The sequence below is a fragment of the Phalacrocorax carbo genome, chromosome 7 (assembly GCF_963921805.1).
Source record: "Phalacrocorax carbo chromosome 7, bPhaCar2.1, whole genome shotgun sequence".
In the NCBI taxonomy this organism is placed as follows: Eukaryota; Metazoa; Chordata; class Aves; order Suliformes; family Phalacrocoracidae; genus Phalacrocorax; species Phalacrocorax carbo.
In genome coordinates, this window is record NC_087519.1 from 30,355,232 (window position 1) to 30,375,214 (window position 19,983).

General features: G+C 39.5%; 1 protein-coding gene across 3 annotated transcripts in view; it reads right to left on the reverse strand.

Moving 5' to 3' along the window:
• Nucleotides 1-19,983, reverse strand: part of LOC104046963 (glypican-5) — a 396,666-nt gene that overhangs the window by 120,473 nt on the left and 256,210 nt on the right. The window lies entirely within an intron of this gene.

The window sequence follows — 19,983 nt, forward strand, 5'->3', positions numbered from 1 at the left end:
GCCTGAAAGCCTCATTCAGTTTTTAAGGATCTGCCTTAGCTTTTTTATTATGATTATTTATTTGAAGCCTGAACAGGCAATTTGATGAATGAGAGAGGGAAAGGGTGGGAGAGAAAGCACACAAATAATATATTGTATCTAGTTTTGCCAATTACCATGGAACAGTCCTAAACCAATTGAGAGGATTTAATATTTTTCATATGCTATTATATAAGGCTTCTTTTGCGTTCTTGTTGCTTTTCTCTTTCCTTATTATTAATTATTCTATTCAATCTCACCAGATTTTATTTTTAGGAACTGATCCTGATGTTCTTGCTTACACAGAGCAGTAGTTACTCTAAGTAGCTTCAGGAAACCAATGCTCTGGTCCAACAACAACAAAGCACTGGATTCCAGAGCTAGAGGGATATTCACTGCATGTAAGGCTGTTATGCAAAGATGTTGAATTTCTCACCCCTGCTTCTTCTGTGCATGCTTTTACAATTTTAACCCTCTGCATATGCACATGGTTGATTTCCTCCCTTGCATCTGAACCAATATACAGTCATTTTAATAGTAAGGTGATGTTTTTTCAGCAGTGTCAGTAGCTGCCAGCTCCATTCTGGGAAAGGTGGTTGTGATGTCTCTCAGCAAGGCAGGTAAAACACAAAACATCACATCAGCTGCTCATGGGGAGCCCGGAACAAGTCTGATTTAGTTGATTCTCCACTTGACTCAATCTGATATAAAAATGCAGGGATTCATTCTTTCTAAAGTGATAGACTAAGGTGGAAGCAAGATCCTGTGCAACTCCTTTTCTGATATGAGTACGGCTATACTGGTTTCACTCAGAGGATCTATCTCTACACATTTACAAACCTGCTGACTTCCCCATATGATAAAAATATTTACAGACTACAAAAAAAAAAAATAATTGCAGGGAATCACTTAATAAAGACTGATAATTCTTCCAGAGCTCTTAAAGTCAACCTATTCCCCAGCAAAAATATCAATTCAACGTTTTGCTGAATTTAAATGTTTTGTTCAGGATAATCTCTATTTGCAACAACATACAATTTTTTCATTCTATATTTTCTAAAGGATTGATCTATCAGGGGTTGTGAAATTTGGGCCTGAAAGCATTGACTATTTTTTGAAGCTAACCATAATCCTCTGGGCTACAAAATTATTTCTTAGGTAAAACTAGCACACTCTTCATTTAAGATCATTCAGCATTCTCTTGATTATGCTATGACATTATTTAAACTGCTGGAAAACTTTAGCTACTCAGTAAGTTTTACACTGATCGTATTTTGCCAGTAAAATTTAAGTATTGCATAGTTCAAGAGACATCTTTCACAACTGCTGACTGAATATTAATATGATTTTTTATTTCCACTAGACTCCATTAGAATGTAACTAAATATTAAAAATGCGCACTAGGTTCGGTGACACTTATTCCCCCATTGCGTATCACTATACGACTCTGGAGTCCTGTTTCTCTTTACCCCATTTGTGGTCCTATCCATCTGATTTATAGCACAAGCTGTACCAGGAAGTGGAAAGGAATTCTAAATCAGCACTCATTCGTCAGACTTCAATACTGAGTGCAAAATATGGTATTAAAGCAAGACTGAAAGCTTTCTTCCCTCCCCTTGTAGAAAATACCTCCTTGCAAAGGATTTCATGGTACAGCAGAGGTAATACGATAAGTGGTTACAAATTCTCCAACACTCAGCTGTGCTGCATGTGTGTGTTATCAGTCAGGGTAAAGTTTAAGGCAGGTTCAAACATGCAGAGTACATTCAAGTTTACAACTTAATTGTGCTGAGAACCAGCATTGTTAGTCTGGATCAATGGTGCTGAGAGGAGCATTTCTAAGTCTCAAAGCTTACTACACTGATTTGCAATTACCATGCAAACTGTCCACTTACTACACCATCCTGTAAGATGACGCCTTTTCCATGAGACATTAAGGGTTTTCATTTCTGCTTTTCAGCTCTCTTTTCCATCTTGAACTTTCAGACTGTTCAGAGGATTCATGCTGTCTGACATATGGTGCTTATACTATATGCATTGTTGAATTACTGCTTCAGAAAAAGATACAAACCTATTTTAATTAGATTTATGGGAAATCTTCCTCAGGCAAATTCTTCACAGATGCAATTACTGAGCACACCTGAGATAAAGGGATGGCAGAGGGAGGAATTATCTTTCTTTCAACATAAAATACAGCTCATTTGTTTATTTTCATTATCAAAACAGGTAATAATATTTTCAAAAGAAGCAAAGTAGCTCATCTCTATGAATCATTAACTGTTTATCCATAAATATGCACAAAGCTGCAAGAAATAAAGGAAATTAGGTTATGATGTTACAGACACACTTGTTGCAGCAGCAAAGCAGCTGGGAACACGTATCAATTGAAGCATGCGGGCAGAATGAGTAAAAACTCAAAATTACTAGAGCAAAATTTTTTCTAAGGTCTCTCAAGACAGCAGGTGCCTCGGGACCTGGAAATGTAAAGCACAGTCCTGAACCCTGGTGGTGCATAAGCTGTCTTTGGGATGTGTCCTAGAGAAACCCAATGCATCTACAGTGCACTGGCAGGGTTAGGAGCATTAACCCTTTGTGAACCTGCCTTTTATCATGCAGCTGACACCCTTTTGCTCTCTTCTGCCCAGGACAGCATTTGGGGACCCGCATTTGGGGACACATGAGCAGGGTATGTAGGCATAGGGGGAGAGGAAGGGACCAGGTAGTAGGGGAAAGCATCTGAAGCAAAGGCCTTTTACTCTCTTCATCACTCAGACTCAGAAATGAGTAGCCACGATGTTGCCACACAAAGCTCATCCCAGTCAAGCACAATATTGAAAAGAAACACACCGGAAGAGTTAGATCAGTGGAAGTATGCTACAAGGCCAGCATAGGTACTTGTTGAGGCCACTGTACTGGCTTTTGAAGCCCTACAAAGAAGCTGTTGTTTTTATCAATATCTGCAGAAATGAAAGTTGTATTTCATGCAAAAATCTACTCCGCTTAAATGGAACAGCTGATGAGGAGTAACCCCCTCAAATTGTGTTAACACCTGGTCCATTTAATTTCTGCTTTGAATAAGATTTTACAGTTGAATTCTAAGCTGCTCAGTGAAGGAGGCTGGAAGGGAAATGCTGACACCCTTACTACTGCAATATTGAATGTCTTTGCTGTAAAAGGTACTGCAATTTCATATTTGTGGTGTGAGCTAAATGGGATGTAATTTGTTGTCACTAATATAAACCACATTTATCAGCAGAAAGTTATCTTACATTTTTGGATGTACTCTAAGACTGTTTAAAATTAACGAAATGCTGCTGTGTGACCTTAATGCATACTAAGCAGTCAAGATTATAAACGTAGATCCATGGCCACAGCTTCATTTTATTAGATAACCCCGCCGATATCTACATTAGAACACTGTACATGTGGCTTTTTTCTAAAAATGATACATATTAATTGTGGCAGGTAAAGATGCCACCAGGACATCGACCTGAAGAAAACACTTAAATGAAGCTGCCCTATAGCAAACAACTAAACCCCAAATCAAGAATATGTATATTATAAATCACCAGGATGTTAAGCAAATCTGACAGTACAAGGACCCTTGAATTCAGCATCTAGGACAGCGAGAGCCACGTAATGATATAGGACCTAATGAAGGACTGTCTTTCTCTAAAAGTAAATACGTAATATTTCATAAGTATTCATATATGGGCTGCCAATGAGCTGCTTATGTGGAACTTGGGAGCATCTCACTCTCATTAGCAATATTAAATCCCTGGAAAAAAAACAATATAAATAAAAATTATTCCTGTCCTTTCAAACAGTGTTTTAAAATGTTTCCAGGAACATGCAATTACCCCAGCTGGGAACAGAATGAAAACTAAACAGAAACACGTGTAATCATTCCCTTAATAACAAATTACTGTTCTAATTTACTAGATGGATAAGCTCAACATCCATACCATGTATGAGAGATCAGTTTAGCTCCTTGCTGCTATGAAAGTTCTGTCACAATCTTATCAATCCAGCACAACTAGCAGAGCTAGACAATTGTCAAGCAGAGCTTGACAATTCATTCATGAAATTCTTCTTTCTCCCTTATGCTCCCCAGATTTCTCCACACATCACACTCCGTGACTGATGCAGTGATTTACAGTGGGGCAGCAGTGGTATCTCAAAGGCTGTATCAGCTTATCAGCCGAGGTCTTGAAATCTAGTCTGAGTACTGCTCTGCCCCACACAGAAACTAAAAGCTTCTTGGAGATTCTCCAGCTTGAGACAGATGGTTATAAGGGTCTCTTTCTGTGCTCACTACTGTTTCCACATTCATGACTTCTTTTGTGCACTAGTGATTGCTGTATTACTTCTGCTAACTGCAGTGTTTGTCCTAGCCCCTAACTTCTTTTTCCCTTTACAAGCCCTTATTTCTGTATATATATAGATATATATAAATACAATTTCCACCCTTAAAGTGTTCTTGGGACACTTAACTGTGAAGATATACCAAACAGAAGTAGCAATACATGTACTAAATATTACAGTGGTCAAATGGTCCCTTGTAGCAAGTATTAGCTTGGTTTTGCCTCAGTCAGTATTTAACTCTTGCCTCAATAAATCTTGATGTACTCCTCAATTCAAGTCAATATCTGTTTAATATTTCATGATCGAGCTAACCAGTGAGCACCAAATACATCTGCTTCCCTGTGCTCTGGGAAATTCAGATGATCTGCATACAGCCCGGGGACCTGGGGTTTGCTCTCCCCCCCATCTATTCTGGGGAAGGTGCCTTCCTGGTTCACTCCTGCTACCTCCTTGCTTCTCCCTGCTGCAGCCCCTCCTCCCTCTAGGACACTTTGCCCTCTTCTCACTGAGAAGCAGATGACACACCGTTGTCTATTTGGCTCTTTCCACCAATGTGCTCTCTCTGCTTGGAGTGCTTCAAATATTTAGCCGTTGGTTTAGCAAAACACAGTGCAGATGTTGGAAGTTTAGATCTATGATCCTGACAGCAGACTTGCTCAGGCTGCTGGAAGCCATGGTGTCATTTGAAGACAGATTGCTTTTCTTAAGTGCATCTATGCCTATTACTAGCTGCAGCTTTCAGTCCATAGGGTTCAGCTGTCATGACTTTTCTGGGGTTGTTTAAGGAGTAAAGGAAAGCAAAGGCCTTACTTCCTTGTCACACTGCTTTGCCTAGCTGTTACACAGGTCACCTTTTGGGTTATTCTCTATTGCCAGCCACTGGCCAAGGAAGGGACTGGAGCAGCAGGAGGAAGTGTTTGGGCGTCGTATGTTACCCATATCCTCCCTTATTCCCAAGAGGAATAACTGGGTATATGCAGGGAGAGAATAAGTTTGCTCTTAAAGGAAGAGAAAGAGCTGCCTCAAAGCAAGGGGAATTGTGCCTCAGCATTAGGGTGTCCTGTAGTTCAAGTGCTCAAAACCAAAACATGCCTGGTATTGCAGCCTGTCTCAGGCAATGGCATTGCTGCAGAAACACATCACACCTCACAGTGATTACTGTTTTTCCCTCATGATGCACCCGCTAGATAAGAAATGCTATTTTTCAGCTGAAAGCCAGAGAGAAGTAACTTGCATGGCAATGGTGGTAAGACTGAACATAATTTTCTGAAATACAAAATTATGTCGTTCACACTTCCAGTGCTTCCAACCAAAACCGACCATATAATTTGATTTTCAGCATGCTTATAGGAAACTCCACTCATTAGCCAGCTGAGCAAGCACAAGTTAAACAAGAAAGCTTACATCCAGGACCATGCTACCACTACTCACATTCTGTTTAAATTTTCAATTTAGGAATTACATCCCAAAGGTTTGTGCATCATAAAAAAAAAAAAGGAGGAAACCCCCCCCAATTATGTTCATGCAAAAAAAGGAAAAAATCTACCTAGCAATAAGCATTACTTGCAGGACTAAAAGCACTGCCAGATTGTGTCTCAGGTGAGGCACACTGCCTGCTCTGAACAACTGTCACACCTGCGGTAGCAGCAACCTGCACAGCCTTTCAGGGCATGCTGTACTGGACCCAACTGGTAACTCCGGCATCAGTCAGAGAGGCTTCAAACCCCTGTAAGCACTACTGATATCGCTTGCCAATACTTCCAAGGTGTTCTGTCAGCTTAACAAATCAGAGAAAACTGACACATTTATCAAGCTCTCTCCTGGTGGGAACTGCCCAGGGCTGTGCAATCAAGCAGCAGGGACGTACGGTGATGCCGGCTGGTTGTGTTGGCTCTGTAGGTTTCCCAGAGAAAGCTCTGCAGCCCGGGCCGTTGCTGGAAGTCAGACCCAGGGTACAGACTGCTGCTTTTAATTACCGTGCTTGCAATGCATTACTGTTCTTTAGGAAACTTCTAATTTCCAGATCAGAACTTTTGTAGATCAGGCTCACTCCTAGTTATATATTGATCCTTTTGAACCCAGATGCCTCAAGGGATGTTTTAAATTGCAGCATTTTGCGTAAGTGACAAAGACCTATGCTTTTCTTGCTGTGTGTGATCATGCCTGCACAAGTTGTGGGGTAGACAGTAATAAGCAGCTTCATGATTTATTTTGGGATGATAGTCTGAACTTGTAAGCTTTTAGGAAAAGCAGAATTGTTTCAAATTCATTCCCTTTTTATGTTATAGCTTTAAGTTTTGCCATTCACAAACCTTAGTTGCAGGCAAAAAAAAAAAAATTCAAAAGAGAGCTCAATTAAATTAGTGGCTCCCAAAGTTGTGTCTGTAGCACTGGCTCTCCTCCTGATCTCCAGATGAAATAAAACACATGTGAGGGGAAATGAATGGAGCAACCAAAGTAAACAGTGTGACTTGGTCAAAAGGAACTCCCTCTCCCCTGCAAGATTTCAAGACTTCCCCTGCACCATTCCAGCTGAAGGGATATAAATACTTTTCCATTTACACCTGGTTGAAGCTTTCTGTATTTCATTTCCTCTCTCCTCTCCCATTTTCATCTCCCCTTTTTTCCAGCCACCCCCTCCATAGGTATATATACACATATGTAAACACGCACATAAAAGCACACAGCAAAATACAGGATTAATTTTAAAAAAGCATGATTTGCAGGTTGACGTATTCTGAAATGTGAGAATAAACTAAATACTAACTAAATACTCTGTAGAATATTCTGAAGTGAGTCATTCTTAAGACAATTTTTTGAGACACAGTCTGGAGCTGAAACTCCAGCATTAGATATTCATTAGCATTTTGTGCAGTGTGGCTTTAAGTTAACGCTGATTAATATTACCAGCCCTGTCATTAAAACAACTGTTTTCTCTATTTAATATTGCCTGGATTTTTGTATTGGCACTTTCTTTCAAACATAGACACTAATTGCGCAAATTATGTAAATAGCCATTTGTTTTTATTAAATACTATCCATATCTCCATTTATCATTTAATTTTGCTCTGCTTATAAACTGCTCTGAAGACATTGGGACAGCAGAATAGATGCTCAACAACATTTGAGATAGTCCTACCAAGGTGAGGAAAACCATTCTCTCAACTCAGCCGGTAACAAGCAACACGCCATTCAGAAGGGGGTTTCAGCCAGCTGATGTGCACGTTTGAGGCTCATCTGACAACAGAACTAAGTTATAAAAGAAAAATTCTTTAATGGGAAATATGAGAGAGAGACAGAGCTAGGATGGAGATGAAGAGCAAAATGCTGGGCAAACATTTGTCATGTATCACTGTCAGGCCTCACCCAGCTCTGGGTTTGAGAGAAAGCAGGAGATGCTCTTGTTTGATGAAGAAGCCACAAGCTGCACAATGGGCTAATCTAATCCCAAAGACCATGGTAAGGGCAAGGAGAAAAATGTGTAGGCACTTATCATTTAGTCTAAATCTACTAATCTGTTGTGCAAACAAAAGTAAAGAATGACTGTCCCTTGTAAACTGTATCAACGCCTACGTTTGTTTGCCCCAGTTCTTATGACTGGAGGGAAACTTCAAATTCCAAGTGACTGCAATAGCAGTGCTTGGGAAGACCACCTTGTTGCAGAGGGGGCTGAGGGGCAGCCTGTACTATGAGAGGGCACTTTCAGCAGAGATGGTCACTGCTGTCTGCAAAGACCCAAGAAAATCAAAAGTACATTGGTCCAAAAAGCTTGGACTGAAACACAGCAGTCTGTCAGGGCTGGGTGAGCTCCCCCATGACACCAACGTCCCCCAGCAATTGAGGCAGACCACCAGCAAGCTACCGGCTTCCCCTCCTTATCAGGGACACCTCTACCCTATGCATGCAGCCAAGAGGTGCTTTTCCTTTACACATAACATACAGTGTTGCCTACTGCTGGTTTGGCCTTCCAGAGGAAAGAATAAATTATTAACAAACAGAGAAAGTGGAAAATTTGCATAGGTGACTTTCTAAGGTAGCTTGCTGCACTATAAAAAGAGGAAGCTTCAACAGTCCACTTTGAGGGAATCTCTGGGGCCCATCTGCAGGTTCCAGGCTTCCAAACTGCTCTCCCCATTTCATCTGGACAGTGGTAGCACACAGAGGGTGCAGTGCTGGGGAGCACGCCATGCCCTGACGCACAAAATTCATCTGCTCTCATATGCCGTATGTACGTACTTCAGGTTTGTTGAAACGTCTGTCACCATGTTCCTGCTCAATTAAAACCAGGAAAAATCCACATGAACCATTTGTTGAGGTAAGTGTTATGAACACCCCACAAAATAAACTTAAAGCCAACATGAATTGGTAGGGCTTCATTTTCCCTCATGAATATGCATAACTAATACATAAAATGCTAATCCTGCCCTCCTCCACTTCCTTTCTGCCTTCTCCGTCTGCCCCTTTTGGAATTAAGCACTTATCTCCTACATAGTGAATGGGGCTCCATTATGTGAAGGCCTGCAGAATTTTAATGAATTGCAAAATATAGTTAATTATGGAAAAAAGACATCTTCTGCACTTTTTCATGTAAATTAGACAAATTAATTGGTGTTCAGTATTTTTTTAAATGTATGCAGCCCTAGGAGGGAAGAAAAAAAGGCTACTTGACAATTCAGCATTGGAATCGTGATAGAGAAAGGAAAACAGAGGGGGCATTTCTGATACACTGCACTAATCCAGCCTCCAAAGTGAATACTTCCTAATTCCAATCTAGAATCGTGAGAAAGTTATGGAAGTCTGTTCTCACAAACCAAGTTATTAATTTTTTAAGTTTTCACCTGTTTGAGCTCCTGAATCTCAAGAATTAATATCAATAGCTAGGTCTAAACACAGCACAGGGCAGATATTGTGTAAGTTTTCCCACAGCCCTCTGCCAATGCACCTCTACACCAATTTCCCTTTGGATAACAGTGAGCAGTTGTGTGAGCTTGTATGGAAGCTTGATGATGGGAACACATGTCCTGTTGTGACTGCAATGAACCTATTAGGCCAATTTTCAGGTACCATTTCCCAGCATTTGAGTCCAGAATTTGCAAGACAAAAAACTAGCTGTTCTGGTTGAAACCCTGTCCACAAAGAAGCCAACGGCAAACTGCATAGTTTTAGCAGTGCACGTTACAAAAAATTAAATATACGTCATGGGATCTTGAGTCCTTCAAAAAACAATACAACATCTGCACTGGTGACCTAAATAAAGCACCTACATTCTGCTTCAGGCTGCCCAAATCAATACTCATGTATGTAAGCAGACACTTCTGTGCCTAATTGTTGCACGTGAGTTAAAGGAATTCTATGTAAGCGGAGCTTAAAAACAGAGCACTCTGTCAGCTGCAATAAAAGAAATGGGTTTATTTCTCGAAATGTAAAATTGACCCTGGGTAGTTTCAGAGAAGGTTACTGTCACAAAACAACATATCAGCAACAACAGTAGTATCTATTAAAATTACTATATAAAGCATGTGATCTCATATTAGGACTGTTCTTTATAAATAATATTCCACACTTACATAGCATCTTACATCTATAAGAAAAGTGTTCAGGCTGATTTATTTAAGTGTAGCGTGGCAGCATTATCACACACTATATATTTTTCTTCTAATCTGGCTGTGCTGGAGATATGTCCTGCTCTGACCAACTGAGGCCAGAATCTCTCACATGGAGCACGACTTCATGTCCTGAGGACCTCTAAAGCCAATTGCTCCCATCAGAATCAAAGCAGTGCACAGAAATTGATAGCATTGTTGTTTTCTATGATACATCTTGTGGTCCAGTCACTAGTTGCTCCTCCATTTCGTACATGTATTCTATATATCTTCATTGGCACAGAGAAAAAGCTATTTTCCCCTTTGTCCTAATATATTACAACTGATACGGCTTCAAGAAGTTGATGATGGTTTAATACTTAATGATACTAAATGCTTCAGTGAGGATCAGGAGTCTTTGCTTGGGTGCTATACAAACACGTAAGACAGGAGATGCTCACAAAGACAAATGTGTTGATACAGACAAGGGAGAGAATGACTCTCCTCACAGGGAGATGCCAAAGCCGGAATCAAACTCAAAGGGCTCTGAATGTCACCTAGAATTTCTCTTCCTCTCCCCTAACCATAGAGGGATTCTATGGACACTAAAGAGGACTAAAATTGGCCTTTTATAATTTTCTTGTATCTCCTCATCAAAGAGATTACAAGTGAAAATATCGAAAGTGTCTCCAAGGTCAAAATTTACTACAAATATTAACAAAATGGACTTCATAACATTAATACGAGGTAGAAACAAGGAAATTTTCATTCCTGTTTTACAGATGGAATCATTGACATTATTTAGATGGATCTTAACATTTAAGTAATATTAAAAATCTAAATTAAAAAGTAACTTGACTCTGACGGAAGAATGATAAATGCTGAATGCAATTTTATCAAAGTAAGAGTTCAAAGCAATGCAAACCGCAGTTGATCCTCACTGGCATGAAGAAAGCATGCCTGAATGATATCAGAGCTTGTTTCAGGAACTGATTTATTTGAAACATGAAACGTTTCTTAGAAAAAAGTTGCTGATTTTAACTTTTTAAGCAGCAGTCAGTAAGTCAGGCGGAAGACAAAATATGTTGTGGGTCATCTGCAGACCACTTGAAAGGTTGAAAGTGCTGAATGCATTAGAAAGCCTAGTTAACAAACTATATCCATATTAAATGCTTGTAGGAAAACCTGCCTGCTCATATGAAACATTTGTGCCTTGTTAGGAAATTTAATAGATTAGGTAGGGTTTAGCATCACAATTTTTAAGTAATGGAGGGAAACTCTGCTAACCTTTTTTAATACGCTTCATTTTATTAAGCATGATTTAAAATTAAAAACCCCTCTACACAGTATTCTTTTCCATCACCAATCTCTTTTAACCATATTAGAGCTGGCTTACACTTAATTTTTAGATAATAGATCTAGGATCAAATGTCCTTTGAACTCAGCCAAGGTTTTTAGGGCTATTTGGATCAGGCAATGAATTAGCATTTAAGCACTTCAGCATCTCTTTAACTGCTAAGCAGATGCTACATCCTACCTCTAGCCACTGATGAAAATTAAGACAATTTTAAGTGCTTTGCTGAAAAGAATGGAAGGAAATACCTTCCTCCTAACCAGGCCCAGAAAACAACAGAACCAGTGAGTAGAGTGCCTGTTTCTAAGGATACTTTATTTCTATCTCTTTCTAATAAATGAGATATGCAATTAGCTTAAGCAGAAGTATTTGATATAGCCATTAGAAACTACCTGAGCAAGAACATATAGGCCAACTTTGCTTTGCATTTCCTTCTAAGCAAGAATTGTCTTTGCTTCTGTTTACAGGGTACCTGATAAAACACAATCACAACGAAAGCCTGCAAAGGTGCAATACATACGGAGTATAATTGATAAGTTCATGCTTCTACTATTGTTATGTCTAATTCAAATCTTAAGTAATTCAGGTTCTGCTGTGAACAAGAACAGTGACAACACAAAATAGCACAAGATGAAAAAATATACTTCAGTAGGTACACCACAACCATAACATCTTAGATCCAACATGAATTAATGAGCTCTGCTGTTGAAGGTTAAATTAGTCTATGTACTACCCAGTTTGCACTACACACAATCTAATCTGTCAGCTAAAATACCCTAAATGTTGTATTATCAATTGCGGTGTGTTTGATTTAAAAATGAAATTTCAGGTTGTGTCTGTCCACCACTGCAATCAGTAAGTCCTCCAGCAGTGACTCTTGTGCGAAGCAGGATCTCTCTGTTAGGGTACAGCTTCACAAAGCTAGCTTCCTCAAACAGGATCAATTAACATGAAAGTGGCCTTGATTAAAGGGAGTAAGAATGAGAGAGCACCAATTTCTTTGCTATACTATAAACTCCGGAGAAGCAAATGACTGTCAGCTGCAATTACCCTCTGACCCTGGGATAGCTGTCAGTTAGTCCAAGGTCCCCATCCAAACATGAATGAAGGTCTTATCCAGAGCTCTGATGCATTTTATTTCAGCTATTAGGTCATCCAGCTCCCTGACACAGCTCCAGAGAGAATGCACCCTGCTCCTCCTCTACTAACCAAACCAATCCTGAAGATGCCAGCTGACAGAGCCCTAAGGAAGGACAGACACGTCACTCAGGCTGAGCTCACACGCCTTGGGTAGGTATTGTATGATTCACTGAGGTAAAGTGCTCACAACATACAAAACATTCTATAAATGCATTATTACCATTAGGGGAGCTAGTCAAGGAAAAGCTAGTTTAGAAAAAGTAAATCAAAAATGCATTTTAAAGAACAAGCTCTGTATAATAATGAATGAATTCAGTTAACATTATCAACCCTCATTTATATTTGTCTAGATAATGAACAAGATCTTTCTTCCTGCTGCTAACAAAATTTATTTGCTAACATATACTCCCACAGTATTACTACATGACTTTGCCAGATACACAGACATTGTACAAAATAAATAGCTTTGAATGGCATTACAAAGATATCATTCATTTACTTCTACTTCCTATCTGCCTAGAACAAAAAAGATCACAATATTTTTTCTTAAATTCTTCAGCTTAGAAAATTTTTTGCAAGAAGCATTGATTATCACCATCTACCCTTTACACTATCCATGCTGACATATGCCCTTCAGTTTAAATTTCTTCTAGTACAGGCAGCACATAAGAATCTCAGTGTGCCCTTTTAAATATATATTCTAGTTCTAAACGTATTTTGTGTACATAGAATAGCCATTGTACAGCATTCTTTCTATCTGTACCATTTAAAAAAATTTTTCTCTTCTACCTGAAATTGCTGACAAATTCATCATTGTCATGAGGAAACTGTGAGATGGTTAAATATCTTGTACCGGTGGTAAATTTGCTTAGTGTTCAGGGGACATTTTTCTCCAAATATATCCGTATTTCAAAGTATATTTTCTTAAGACGACACATTTTAAAACAATGGGATTATGAAATACTAAAAGACAGTAAAAAATTAGTACAAATAGTCCCCTCCCTCAAATAGTCCAGAGAATATCATAGCGTACTGTAAATTAGGAATCCACAATTAGTCTCTTAACTTGAATTCTTGAAATCCCCGGTTTTCAAGGAAAGTAGCTTAGAATTTTACAAGAAGGTCAGAAATTCTGGCATAGAAAAGGTGATTTCTACAAAACATATGTCCTCTCATCTTCTCAGTCCACTGTTCCTCATCTATCACTATGTCTACTCTTGCATTCTAACCCAGAAATAAAGGCAGCTATCTTTCCAATGAACATATTATCCTTTACTTCAATTGCATTTCCAGCAAATGATCTAATGATCCTCACTGTGAAAAATGATGATCCTTAATTCTCTATTTACTCTGGACTTTTTTTTGCTTGTAGCTTTTTGTCCAACTTATTTTTTCCCAAAGCCTTCAGTAAGACTGAAGTGATACGTATTTGATGAGCCTCTAGATAAATTTTAGAAAAAATCCTGTTTTGCCTGAGCAGAGACATTCAAACTCATGTGAAATCAGATTTCACTTTCAGTATGTCTCAGTTTTCAGCCTTAAAAACCTCTATTGCCTCGTTGCTGTAATATTCTACCCATGAACAGTAACAAGTCTTGTCCTCAGCATCCCAGAGGAAGAAAGGAAGTTATACTTCCATCACATCCTTGTTGTGTTCCTTGTTCCCAGGACCAAGGAAGACATGGAGCATGAGCAAGGAGACACCTGAGGATGCCATCGATTTACACTCACTGCTAGTGAGGCTGTTACAAATTCAGCCTAATGCAAACATGGTGGGGAGATTTTGAAATTATGGCATGAAGGAGTCTTGCGATCAGTTCACAGCCCCTGCTCATGCGTCTGACAGCTGGTGCTTTGACCAGCACCACCAGTGGGACAACCTTTGATACCCGAGCATCTCCAGATCTCCTTCTGTGGTAACAGCTGGTCTTTCGTAATCACTTGCCCTAGTAACACCAAAGGAAGGTAATGTTATTCTGTCTGTTCCAGAATAGGAAATAATGTGAAGGAGACACTTGTCCTTGAGAACACCAGGAGTTTGTCTCCAAGAGGGATATTAAAACTGAGTTCTCATTTGTCTTGTATATCTACTCTGAATACTTTTCTGTCTCTGCAACGTAATCATCCTTTGCTTCCATTTGCCTTAGCCAATTCCTGTGAGGCTGCCTTCCTCAAGCTGAACACTGAGAAAGATGCTCATGACTAAATAAATGGATATTAAAAAAAAAAAGTCAAGATATTGAGTCCCCAGACTTACTTGATCACACTGCTAGTGAATGAGCCGTTACGAGCTCTGTATCAGCAAGCTGCTACAGAATATTTTGTAACGATAATAACCATAAGTTGTCGTGATGAGAAGGCTCACTACTAACCTATTCAGCCTTTCTCAGGGACTGGGAAAGATCAACTATTTCTGTCTGGATTAGCAAAATGATATTTTATCTGCTTTATTTATATTTAACTGCATTTACCGTCTGACAGCACAATCTTCAACATGTGAATCTGCTTCAACTGAAGCTTTGTATTTCTTCTTACTCCCTTTTTATACTAGTTTATACATCTCTCTACAATACATTTAGAAGTACCTTATATACCTTAATTTAGGATAGATCCATCTGTCCTGAGGAATGGACTGAAGGAAGAGGGAGAAAACAGTTTTTGAGTCACACTACCCTTTACACACAGAGGCTCTTTCCACTCCCACACAGGAATTGGTGCTGGCAGTTAATGCTCTGTGCAAAGGCTAGGGATTGCTTGATTAATAAAACAATAGCTACCAAAAAAAAAAAAAAAAAAAAGGAAGGAACTGCCCTTTTTAACAAAAACTATGTATTTCTCTGAAGCATTTCCTTTTCCTAGGATGTACAATGAATATATTCTGTGAAACAGGTCTAATTATAAAGCTTCAATACCAATGCATCCTGAAAAGACCCCTGTTCCACTGGCAAATGCCAAACAATCCTCGAAAATGTGATGGAAACTGAAAAACTTGGGAGGACTGAGTGTACATATACACTAGAACATGCACACAGATAACATATATTACAATTGCTCCCTTAATGTTTCCTGCTGCTGGACAACTGCCAGAAACAGAGGTATCAGAACATCATGAAGAAACTTGTTTTCACAAGATTTCTGACAGAGGGCTGTAGGTTCAGACACAAAGGAGAGTTCCTACGTGCATTCCCAACCTGGGCATGTTCAGCAAACTGAACTCCTGAAACTTTGGCAGTTCATTCATCAAAACTCAGCTTTTTTCCCCACTTGAAAAGGTTTTTTGTTTCTTTATTTTCTTCTTTTTTATGGCTAACCTTTTGCCTCCTTTTGTGAGGTAGTTTTCTATCCCTGTTTCATCTCTCCTCTGACTCTAGTTTTGCCATTAATCTGCAATAGGCAAACTTGTCAAATGTCACCAACACCCAAAATGTAATTACAGCAGGCTTGAATTTCCTTCTTTCTTTTTATCAAATATGTGGCTCTGTCTTTCAGCATGACTGAAAATGACTCTTTTCTAAAGAAATGTAATTTTAAACCCAAATGCAGCTCAAACTAACAGCATTTGGTTTGGAGCTCTGGCATCTATGTCCTAAGCCTCTATTTTAATACTCAGAGGCATGTTCAGAAAAATGGTACAAGAGAATCAGAGCACGACTTTTGTGGATTCTGAATTTTTCAATATCTGTATTATGAAGCAACACGTCATGTACATGTAGCTCCCAGTGAAACTATGATTACAATGGACATCTTGATATCTCATACTAGTTATTTTGGAAGGAGGCACTTTTTGAGCTGTTTTCTGGAACCAGAATTGTTCTCATGCCCTGATCATATTCCTAATTTAGCCCTGAGCACACTTCTGTTAGTTACCCCACTGACTTTATGAATATCTGGCTACTGACCAGAAAGCAGAGACCCAAGAAAGCAAGCACCGACTTATTCCAAATGGCTATAGAGCTTCCCAGAGCTCGTCACAGCTTCCCAGCTCTGGATGTGGATATGTCCCACCACCAAACCCCAAGGACAGCTTCCCTGCCCAACAGCAGAGACTGCCTCCACTGACTTGGAGCCAGCCTGCAAGGAGGACTGGAAGGTTAGTGAACCAAAATGAGAGTTGTGTCTTTGGACAACTTCAGCAATAGCATTCCTCGCCGCATCCTCTCTTTGGCTCTGTACAGTGAAAAACACTTTCACGAAAGCCCCATGGAAAGAATGGGTTTCTATTATCAAGCCATTAAATCACTGTTTAAGAGGATGGCTATTTAAATAACAGACACATGAATTTATAAAAAGAACCATGTTTTGACTGGCAAAACACTCGGGAATATTTTGTTAGGCTTTGAAGGCTGCTTCAGACACTTTCACCTTCTCCCCACCTTGTGCTTCTTCCGAATTGTTGCAACTCAGGGCAGCACAAATCTGCACCAAAATTTTGGTATCTACAATAACTGGTTTCTTGAGCAGAAGCAGTCATCTCTAAGTACAGCAAGCTGTAACTCAGGGTGGGTTGTGTTGGTTTTGGTTTTTTTCCTGTCTGAACACCTCAGCCTTACTTTATTTCAAGTTTGGAACTGCGCTTATGTGGGATTGGCTTTATGAAGCACATTTCCAGCATGTATAGAAATAATTTGGCATTGCTAATTACGGCCACACTGATGGTCTCTGTGAAAGACAGTAGCTATATTTTGAGAGTTTTCTAATAAAGCTTTCTTGCATATGAAGCATTAAACAAGTTCTGTGGCATCTGAAACATTAATAATTCAGAGTCATTCAGTCCAAAAAACACATGTGACGGACAGCTGTCAAGTGTGTGACATCACCTTTTGATTATACAATACAATCATTTATGGTTTATTGATGTGTTCAGTAAAATGAACAATCCACAGTAAAGCACAGAAACTTAAAGGTGACATCCAGATAAGAGTTCCTCCTGAGCTGTTAATTTATATTTTCTGGACGCACTGGGAATTTGCAGTTCTCAGCACAGCAAGGCCTTTCTGATGTGACATTAACTTTCAGCAAGTAGTCATTAACCGCACAACTGGTCCAAGATCACATATTAGGCTGCTGTGTACTATGTAAGAAACTCAACTTCTGCTCTAAAAAATATAGGGAGATTTTTTTTTTCTTTCAGTGAAGTGAAGCTTTTAACACTCTTACTCATTACTGTGTTGGTTATGCAAATACAATAATGAACACATAAATCTATGTTTTGAGCTGCAGATCAATTTGCAGTTCCCTAGAAGAGACAGCAGAAAGCAATGGTTGGAAAAGGTAAGCATATAGACTTTACTTGCTTATAATTTTGAAAATGAGGAGTTTAACTGTTTTCACTGTCTAGCTTGGAAAACAGGGAAGTTTATCTATATTTTTATTCACCAAACTGCTGAGTACAACAGGGAAAGCAAAACTGAACACACAGGCACAAATGGAACAAGATGTTCTGTGGGAAGCAGAATTTAGCCTGATTACCTTTGGCTTTGCGTTCTGTGGCTGGATTATCTCAAATGTAATCAGGCATGAGACACGACTGAAGGTTTTCTTGCAGCTGGGCCACTCAAAGTCCTCTTTCTCATTCCTTCCCCTTAATGTAGATTCTTTGGGATATAAAAACACAGCCCACCCTGCAGCCTTTCTGTCAGTGGGGCACTGAACTGGATCTCACTCTCTAAATACCTATTCTCCTCAAACTTCTACGGTCTTTTTTTTTTTTTTTTGAGATTTAAACACTGCTTGAAATGACTGACAGGTTCAAAAGTTACTGGGAGGATGACCTGAGCTATTTACTGACCTGTTCACTCACTGATGGATGAGCAGGCGATTTCTGACCTACCCCATACCTGAATGCCACACTCCCATGGAGTGGACAAACTGCAACTGGTGCTGATCTCAGGCTTCACCAACTGTTTACAAAATCTGACAGAAGAGTAAAAGGAAGTTACCCGACATTGTGATTCAGTTTGGGCATCTGCTGCAAAGGTTACTCTGGCCTACGCCCTAGCTTCTATAAGAAACACTTGAGCTTCTGATATGTGAATATGCTGAAGGAGCAGCATTTTTATCAGTGAACTTTCCCTGTTATTCCTGCCGCAACTATTTCCTCTCTTTCTTGTTTTTTTAATTGTTATTAAAAGAATGCTAAGAAATTGCAACTATACATGAAAAGGATTGTCAATTTTCTAACAGCAACAGCAATTACACATTTTCTGCAATGGTGAGGAAAAAAAATCCCAAACCAAATCAACCACCCAACCCTTTAGCTTGAAAGCCATTCACTTGCTTGAAGATAGAACCTCACAATCTGGGGAGAGACCGGAGGGAACCTTCACATTCAAAGAAAATAATGAGCTGCAAGATGCCCTTATTTAAAGATACCGCACACAATTAGCCACACAATTCTAATTTCTGGAGAAGAACTAGCTGAAGAGATGCTGCATAAACCAGAATTTAAACAGTGCAGTCTTACTGCAGAATGAACATCAAATAGGGCAGGCCAACAGAGAATAGCAAGGAACTAAAGTGTAGCCCTCTACACTTTTTTAATTAAAAGAATCCAGAACAATAAATGTGTCTAAAAACTCCCAAGAGGCCTGAAAGAGCTAGAACTCAAGGACAGAAAATAATTGTCAGATCTGCACCCTTGTAAAGGTCAGCTTTTGCAAGGGTAAAATTTAAGTTACAAAAATGTTTAGGAACTTGGCATCCCAGAACACACAACAACATACACTCCTGCTTGTAGACTAAAAATAACCACTACCTATTATTAAAATGCCAGAAGAACAGTTATGCTGGGTCTTCACACTGGGGTGTGCAAAGCACCTGCAGTGTGTATATTAATTCAAACAGTATTCCCCAAAAAATCCCCAGCCCTCAGCTGCTTCTTTGGAGGAGATGGGGAAAAGTTGCTCCCTACTAATCTTTATGCAAAGGGCAGCTTTCAGCCAAAACCTTCTGCCTGCCACTGCCATGTAGTACACAGTCTATCCAATAGACCTAGGTTCACATAACCTTGGCAAACTAAGTTTGGGAAGTCGTGTTGTAATCCAAAAACCTGAATGGACATTTTTGTCCACTGCCTTAGTGAAGATGTGCAATAATATCCACAGCAGCAGCCTGAGAACAAATGAACCTGAGCAACTCCATCAGATACAGCTAAGAGTTTTGTCTCTGATTAGAGCAGTGCTCCAAAAAGTGACCTCCATCCAAAGCACTCAGTGAGCTTATAAACCTTCAAGAGGGGATGTTGTCTTGCCTAGAATTTGAAATAAAAGTTATTATAAACTACATGTGAAGATGAGTGCAGACCGGGCAGAAGGGACAAAGTACCTTTGAAGGATCAAGTACCAAACGTGGAAATGCAGCAGGTCTGGAGGATTAATGATGGAGACACTGTTGTCCATGAACCCTCTGGGTGGGAATGAAGCATAGCAGATGACAGAAAGAGGTATTTTAGATGGCCATCAACTGGTCTTCTTTCAGAGACAGAGGAAGAAAGAATCGCATCAATATGAGAGTCGCAGGTAACTA